The sequence below is a fragment of the Otolemur garnettii genome, unplaced genomic scaffold (genome assembly GCF_000181295.1).
Source record: "Otolemur garnettii isolate 467f Iridium unplaced genomic scaffold, OtoGar3 scaffold00012, whole genome shotgun sequence".
In the NCBI taxonomy this organism is placed as follows: domain Eukaryota; kingdom Metazoa; phylum Chordata; class Mammalia; order Primates; family Galagidae; genus Otolemur; species Otolemur garnettii.
The window spans coordinates 19,689,069-19,697,244 of NW_003852407.1; the positions used below are offsets into that span (position 1 = coordinate 19,689,069).

At 37.1% G+C, this 8,176-nt stretch overlaps 1 pseudogene; it reads right to left on the bottom strand.

Moving 5' to 3' along the window:
- The window catches only part of LOC100955414, a 9,966-nt pseudogene extending 2,197 nt beyond the window's left edge, over positions 1-7,769 (bottom strand).
- Between the last annotated feature and the right edge of the window lie 407 nt (positions 7,770-8,176).

The window sequence follows — 8,176 nt, forward strand, 5'->3', positions numbered from 1 at the left end:
GCTTGAGCCCAGGAGTTAGAGGTTGTTGTGAGCTGTGATGCCATGGTACCCAGGGGGACAGCTTGAGGCTCTGTCTCAAAAAAAAAAAATTAATAATTTTTCTGACTTATTTGATAAAACATATCTAATATGGGCTAAAAATTAATCCCTGTCAAAAATAAATTTAAATGTAAACGTTCTAAGCAATTTCTGTTTTTGTCATTTTTTTGATATTTCACAAAAATATTCCCAATGTTAGCCAATAAACTTTGAGTAAGTCATTAAATTAAAAATGTTTATCAGGCAGCGCCTGTGGCTCAAAAGGGTAGGGCACCGGCCCCATATGCCGAAGGTGGAGGGTTCAAACCCAACCCTGGCCAAAAAAAAAAAAAAGTTTATCAACAAAAACAATGACGTTGATACATTAATATCATAAAGTACTATATTTCTAACTTAATTACATAAATAAGCTATAATTTTGTTAGATTTAAGTATTTATTTAGCTTTATCTAAATCACTGTTCAAATTATTTTTTGACATCATTAATATTTATAGTTCCTTTTAATTAAAGTAGATATGATGCTATATTTTATTTCTTATTACTAAGTTTTTTTTAAGAGATAGAGTCTTATTTTATCACCCTCGGCAGAGTGCTGTGGCATCACAGCTCACAGCAACCTCCAGCTCATGGGTTAGGTGACTCTCTTGCCTCAGCCTCCTGTGTAGCTGGGAATACAGGAGCCCCCCACAACACCAGCTATTTTTTTGTTGCAGTTTTGTCAAGGCTGGGTTTGAACCCACTACCCTCGGAACATGGGGCCGGCGCCCTACCTACTGAGCCACAGGTGCCGCCCACTTATTACTATTTTAACTTATCAATAAAATTGAATTATGACATTTTCCAAAGGAAGAGATTGGATAAGCACTGTCATCAACTTTTTTTTTTTTTTTTTGAGACAGAGTTTCCCTTTGTTGCCCTCAGTAGAGTGTGTGATGCCACAGCTCACAGCAATCTCCAACTCCTAGGGTTAGGGGATTCTCTTGCCTCAGCCTCCTGAGTAGCTGGGACTACAGGCGTCTGCCACAATGCCTGGCTATTTTTTGTTGCAGTTTGGTCGGGATGGGTTCAAACCCACCACCCTCAGTATATGGGGGCAGCACCCTACCCACTGAGCCACAGGCGCCACCCATCACTGCCATCAACTTTTATCATAAAGAATAAAAGAGATAAAGAGTTTGAAGTTGTCATGAGCAGTAACGCCAAGGCACTCTACCTAGGGCAATATAATGAGACTCTGTCTCAAAAAAAAAAAAAAAAAAAGAGAAAGAGAGCAAAGGAGAGGGAAGGAAATGAAGAAACTTTCTACCCATTATTTAGAAAAACAGTAGCAAATACTAAATACCAAATAATCAAAATTATATGATTATAATAACAACAATCATAGACTTCTTCTGTATTAGATATAATAGTGAGAAAGGAAAAAATTAAAAAAAGAAAAGAAAATAATTCGCTGATAAGCAAATTGAAATCAACTAATGGACAAATCCAGAGACTGACCAAGTAATTTAAGAGAATGGTATAGAGTAGTGATGGAGCAGTATGCTTCTGCTTAAAGTCACATGCATGAAAACACTCACAAAATTTACAGACAGAAGCAGAAAACACGTGCTCACATATCAGTCTAAATGTTGTGAATATCAGAATAGTTGTAGTAGTGGTTGGGACATGTAATCATTAGCCATATAATATGGCACATTCACAAGTCTTCAAGGCACTTCAATGCCCCACAGCTACCATGGTAGGAGGTCATCATTTATTCATGCAGATCTTACTTACATAACTTCTTGTTCAAAACTGATTCTTCAACTATAACCAAGGTATTCTGCTGATAAGACAAAGATGAGTTTGTTTTGTTTACAAAGCTTTGGAAAGAGGACCAGCCACCTTCCAATGTTTTGGCAGTATCTTGGGTGGAGGAAGGTCAGGTTAGAATTTATTGAGAAATGGCAGTTGCCAAAGGGTAAGAGAAGCCGTCATAAGGGTTAGGTAAAGATGGTCATGGAGCTTCCATGACTTCTTCCTCAGGATGAATAATTTGCTGGAACTACTCACAGAACTCATTTCCCAGCTTCTGAGGTATTCTGGTGAGTCAGTCAGGGATACCCCAGTGCTTGCAGGTCCCAGGGTGACAGAAGCTGTGTCAGAGCCACGTGGTCCTCCCTGACCTACAGCAATGAAGCAGAGAAGCCATGACCAGAACCTCAAGCTCTCACTCTACATATTTCTATTTTTTTCTTTTTTTTGAGACAGAGTCTCACTTTGTCCCCTTTGGTAGAGTGCCGGGTGTTGCAGCTCACAGCAACTTTAAACTCTTGGGCTCAAGGGATCCTCTTACCTCAGCCTCCCAAGTAGCTGGGACTACAGGCGCCCACCATAATGCTCCGCTATTTTTAGAGACTGGGTCGCGCTCTGGCTCAGGCTGGTCTGGAACTTGTGAACTCAAGCAATCCACCCGCCTCAGCCTACCAGAGTGCTAGGATTAGCTACTGTGCCTGGCCGCCCATATTTCTTATTTCTGAAAGATGAAAAGTCTTTGAACTATGGTTGGGTAATCTTTGAGTTTAAGCCTAAATTTTGTTTGTGTGCTACTTGTTTTCAAGATATCCTAGAGACATCATTTCCCAATTTATCAGTCTTTGTAGATTGATTAACATTGAAATATTAAAACCTTCACATAATTGACAAATTCTCTTGGCACTCTGTGTTTCAGAATAACATATGGTATCTAATGCATGATGTATGAAAAATGTTACAGTAGGCTATATTTATATTTTTAATTTTTTATTTGTTTTTCAAGAGACAGGGTTTTACTAGGTTGTCCAGCCTGGTCTTGAACTTCTGGGTTCAAGCTATCCTCCCACCTTAGCCTCCCAAGTAGCTGGAATTATAGGCACATGCCACCGGCCTGAACATGGGATATGCCCAGGGCTATATATTTAAGGGCTGCAGAATATTCACTGTCACATACCCAAGTGCTCAGGGCTTTTTAAATTATAATTTTAAAAAGGTTCTTTTGATGAAATGGGGTTAGTTACAAAATGAAACAAAATGCTCTTTCATGGAATTGAATGCAGATAGGTATGCTGACATGATTAAAACGTCTTAGAGTTCTCAGCACTGGGTAAGCTCCTCTTACGCCACCAGTACAATTAACTGGTGGTAGGTAAGTATCTTTACAAGGAAAGTATCTTTATGACACTGGTTCTGATTTGGTCTGCTTAAGCTCTTTTAGTTAGAGAACCTATGGCAAAATCAATTTTGAATATATTATTACTGGTTATCAATGTTATAGTCTTCTAGAAAACATTAAAACGAATCATAGGAATATGAAAGAGATTCTTTTTTTTTTTTTTTTTCAGTTTTTGGCTGAAGCTGGGTTTGAACCCACCACCTCCCATATATGGGGCCAGCACCCTACTCCTTTGAGCCACAGGCGCCACCCTGAAAGAGATTCTTTAGAAATTACATGACATTCTTGATAGTAAATGATCGATGAATATGATATATAATGTATATATAGCTATACTCTTTTTTGTCTGTAACATACATAATATATTTAAATAAATCTTGGTGTATATAATGCATCAAACACATTTATACACACACGTGTATTTACTCCCTCTGTGAATAATGCTACATTTCTTTTCTTTTCTTTTCTTTTTTTAAAGACAGAATCACACTTTATCACCCTTATCATAGAATGCTGTGGCGTCAAAGCTCACAGCAACCTCCAACTCCTGGGCTGAGGCAATTCTCTTGCCTCAGCCTCCTGAGTGGCTGGGACTACAGGCCCCCGCCACAATGCCCAGCTATTTTTTTTGTTGTCGTTGCAGTTTGGCGGGGCTTGGATTCAAATCTGGCACCCTCTGTATATGGGGCTGGCACTCTACCCACTGAGCCACAGGCGCCGCCCCACTTTTTTTCTTATAATGTTGCAGGAATTGGGGCATGCAATATAATACATACTAATATTTATTGAGTGTTTGATATGTTCTAAATATGTTCTCTAATTTAACCATCATAACTGTTTAAATATAATTCTCAAAAAGATGAAAATATGATTCTCACTCTAATGTAGAAAGAACCTATGTTAAATATTTATTAACTCATTAATGAGGGAAGCATGGTACAGTGGTCCAAAGAGTATTTTGAGGAACTGGATGTTTATAGGCATCTAAGAGGAATATTAGAATAAGAGGACAATAAAAAAATACGTAACTTGTAGGGTGCCAGCCATATACACTGAGGCTGGCAGGTTCAAACCCAGCCCCACCAGCTAAAGCAACGATGACAACTGCAACAAAAAAAATAGCACAGCGTTGTGGTGGGCACCTGTAGTCCCAGCTACTTGGGAGGCTGAGGCAAGAGAATGGCTTAAGCCCAGGAGTTGGAGGTTGCTGTGAGCTGTGACGCCACAGCACTCTACCGAGGGCAACATAGTGAGACTCTGTCTCAAAAAAACCCCCAAATCACCCAAAGTGAACAAAGCCACATGACTCAGCAGTCCCTCGCTGTGCCTGAAGTAATAAGCAGGGGTAGCGGGTACTGAACCTGTGTACAGTTCTGTTTAGATTTGAAACAGTGAAGTTGTTGGACACAATTACCTTGCAAATCCTACTGTTGAAATTTTTCCAAGTGTGTTTAATTAACACCTGTATTTCTTCTTTAAAAGCATGAGTTGTTTATCTACTTATTTTTTATTATTTTTGATTTGGCATGTTTAATTTTTATTATATAGCATTCAATTAAATGGACAGGTTTTTAATAAGAAACAGAAATCAGAAGGTGACACTAGTACATCCCATACTGCTTCATCCAGTACATTGGAAACTAAATTAAAAACAAACAGTCATCAATACAACAAAGATTGTTTATCACTTGGTTTCATATGTAGCAAAAAAAAAAAAAAAATCTACCACATCCCACATGCGTAATTTGTGGCAAAATATTAGTAAATAAAGCTGTGTTCCTAGAAAATTAAAGAGACATTTACAATCCAGGCATTCCCTTTGTCCCAAAAGCTGGTGGAATATTTCAAATGATTGGTACTCAGTAATACAAAACAAGCAAAAATATGGACCAAATATGCAATGACAATCACTTCTCGGCCTTTGGCTCCGATCAAGTGAAATATGCGATGATATCAGACAAAGCACAAGAAGGGAGTTACATAATTGCAGAAAATCAGTACCTAGGAAAATGAAATCTCATACAATTGTAGAATCTGTTATTTTACTGGCCCAGTGTGCAATTGTAAAAACAGTGTTTGAGAAGAATACGAAAAGAAAATTTTAAAAATTCCTCTTTCAGATAATATAATTTCTCAGTTTGTTAAGGATTTTTGAAAATACAGAATTTCAAGTAATTTCTCACGTCAAAGAAATAAACATGTTTGCAGTTCAGTTGGATGAATCTACTGGTATCAGTGGTAAACCCTAATTTCTAGCATTCAGTAGATTTGCCTATAGAGAAGAAATCATATAACAGTTTTTAATTTGTCGACCACACCAAACAACAACAAAGGGCCAAGATATTTTTGATTTAATCGATAATTACTTTATTTCTAATAAGTCATCTTGGGATTCCTGCATTAATATTTGTATGGATGAAGCCCTGTCTATGTCCAGAGGTATAAAAGGATTTATTACACTTGGGCAAAAAAAAGAATCCAAAAATTATTTTTACACTCTATATTCTATACAGAGAAGGGCTAGCATCAAAATCATTAGTGCCTGAATTACAAAAGGTTCTACATGATACTATTAAAATTGTTAATTATATAAAAACCAGGCCATTGCAATCAGGATTATTCACAGAACTGTTTCTCAAAAGATGCTTCTCATATGTAACTCTTACTGCATACAGAAGTGGGATGGTTATTTTGAGGAGGAGTTCTATCAAGATTTTATGAATTAAAAGAAGAAATTTCCTTTCTAAAAATGCAACATTCTCAATTAGGCGGCTTACTTTGAGATGAGGTTTAGTGTAATAAAGTTGCATTTCTTGCAGATTCATCCAAATATTACAAAAAAAGTAATAGGAAGAAATCCTCTGTTTTCAACATCATATTGTATGAAGCGAGCTTTCCTACAATGAATAATATTAAAAACAAGAATCAATCAATCATGGCTAGAATACTTGGGAGAAGATTTAAGGATATCCCTGTCCAAAATTTAACCTTGCAAAGAAGATATTCTAAAGAAAGTCAAGCTCAGGTAGCTCATTAATGTTAAGTTATAATAATCAGGAAAGCAAATATAAATAAGATTTGTAAAGAATTTTAACTGTTATATTTTTATTACAAATCATAATAAATTGTTTTGTTTTATTTTTTGGCCATGCTGATGCCTTTTGTTTGTGTTAATAAATAAATAAATACAGTACATTTTTAACTCCTTTTTTTGATCAACATAATTTAAATATACCACAGAAGGTTAACTATAGGTTCAAGCATGCTGTGAGATTAAAAAAGTTGAAAAACACTGGTCTAAATGCTTAACTTGCATACAAATCGCACAAAAAGAGCTGTATAAAAGTTGAAGGGAAGTTGCCCTGGATAAATGAGTAATCCATGAGAGGGCTGGTTAAACAATGCCCCTGTATGATACTTGAAGCTTTGGCTATACTCTTCTTGCCTCAGATACAAGTATTTATTTATTTATTTATTTATTTTGAGACAGAGCCTCAAGCTGTCGCCCTTGGTAGAGTGCTGTGACATTACAGCTCACAGCAACCTCCAACTCCTCGGCTCAAGCCAGTCTCCTGCCTCCGCCTCCCAAGTAGCTGGGACTACAGGCGCCTGCCACAACACTGGCTATTTTTTGGTTGCAGTGGTCATTGTTGTTTGGCAGGCCTGGGCTGGATTTGAACCCTCCAGCTCAGGTGTATGTGGCTGGTGCCTTAGCCACTTGAGCCAGAGACACCAAGCCGTAAGTTTTAGATAATACTGCTTAACATACCCTGTCATGGTGGGCTGTGCCTGTGGCTCAAAAGGGTAGGGCGCTGGCCTCATATGCTGGAGGTGGCAGGCTCAAACCCAGCCCCAGCCAACATACCCTGTCATGTTAAGTACTTTTATTATCTTCCTTAATTTAGCAGCATTAAGAAAATAAAGCAGCTTTAAATATGCTAAATCACATACTTTATAAGGTAGTAAAAAGGCCTGAGTTTGTGTAGGTAATCTCTCCTGTATGTTCCTATCTATAAATTAACTATATTCATATAGTTCATATTTATTACCTGATTTTTGTCTTATTTATCTTGTTTGGCTGATTTTGTGTATGTGATCTTTTTAAAATCAGAGGTTATACCAAATTCTTTTGGTAGATTGGCAGAATATTAATATAGAGAGATAGCAATACAGATTTCTTTGTTTCTGAGACAGAGTCTCATACTGTTGCTCTGGATACAGTGCCATGGCATCATCATAGCTTCCAGAAACCTCAAACTCTTGGGCTCAAATGATCTTCAGTTTTCTATTTTTAGTAGAGATGGGGTCTTGAGCTTGCTCAGGCTGGTCTCAAACTCCTGAGTTCAAGCAATCCACCCACCGCGGCCTCCCAGCGTGCTAGATTATAGGCGTGAGCCACCACGTCTGGCCATCAGTACGGATTTAACCTTGTACGCCTATGTACATTTCTGTCTATATAGCTTTCAAGCTGTAAATTAATTATTAATTGTGTTGGTTGTTTTTTTTTCATTTTCCTAAGACTGTAGGCTACCAACCCATGTTGGCTATCGTATATATTGTACAAATGAGGTTGTTACAGGTTGTTTAATTTTAATATGGAAAAACAATCTTTGATGGCCATTAAAGACTGGGATCCTTAAACCAAGTGGTTAATTCACAATTGTGTATTATTGGTCAGGAAAGAGCAAAACCCTATATAATTGTATCTTAAAAATGCAACTCATTATTCTTAGAAAAACAAGTCCAACTATCTGTTTGTTTTATTAGATTTTATATCTTTGGAATAAAGCATGATAAAAGTTGTACTAAGAATAGATGCAGACCTTTATGATACAAGAAAGTTTTCTCATGCTATTTCATAAAAAGATAATGGTTTTGCCTAGCCAGTTCTATTATTCTTAAAGGCCCTATGTTCTTCAGACTAGTAACTGTAATAATTGTATAAT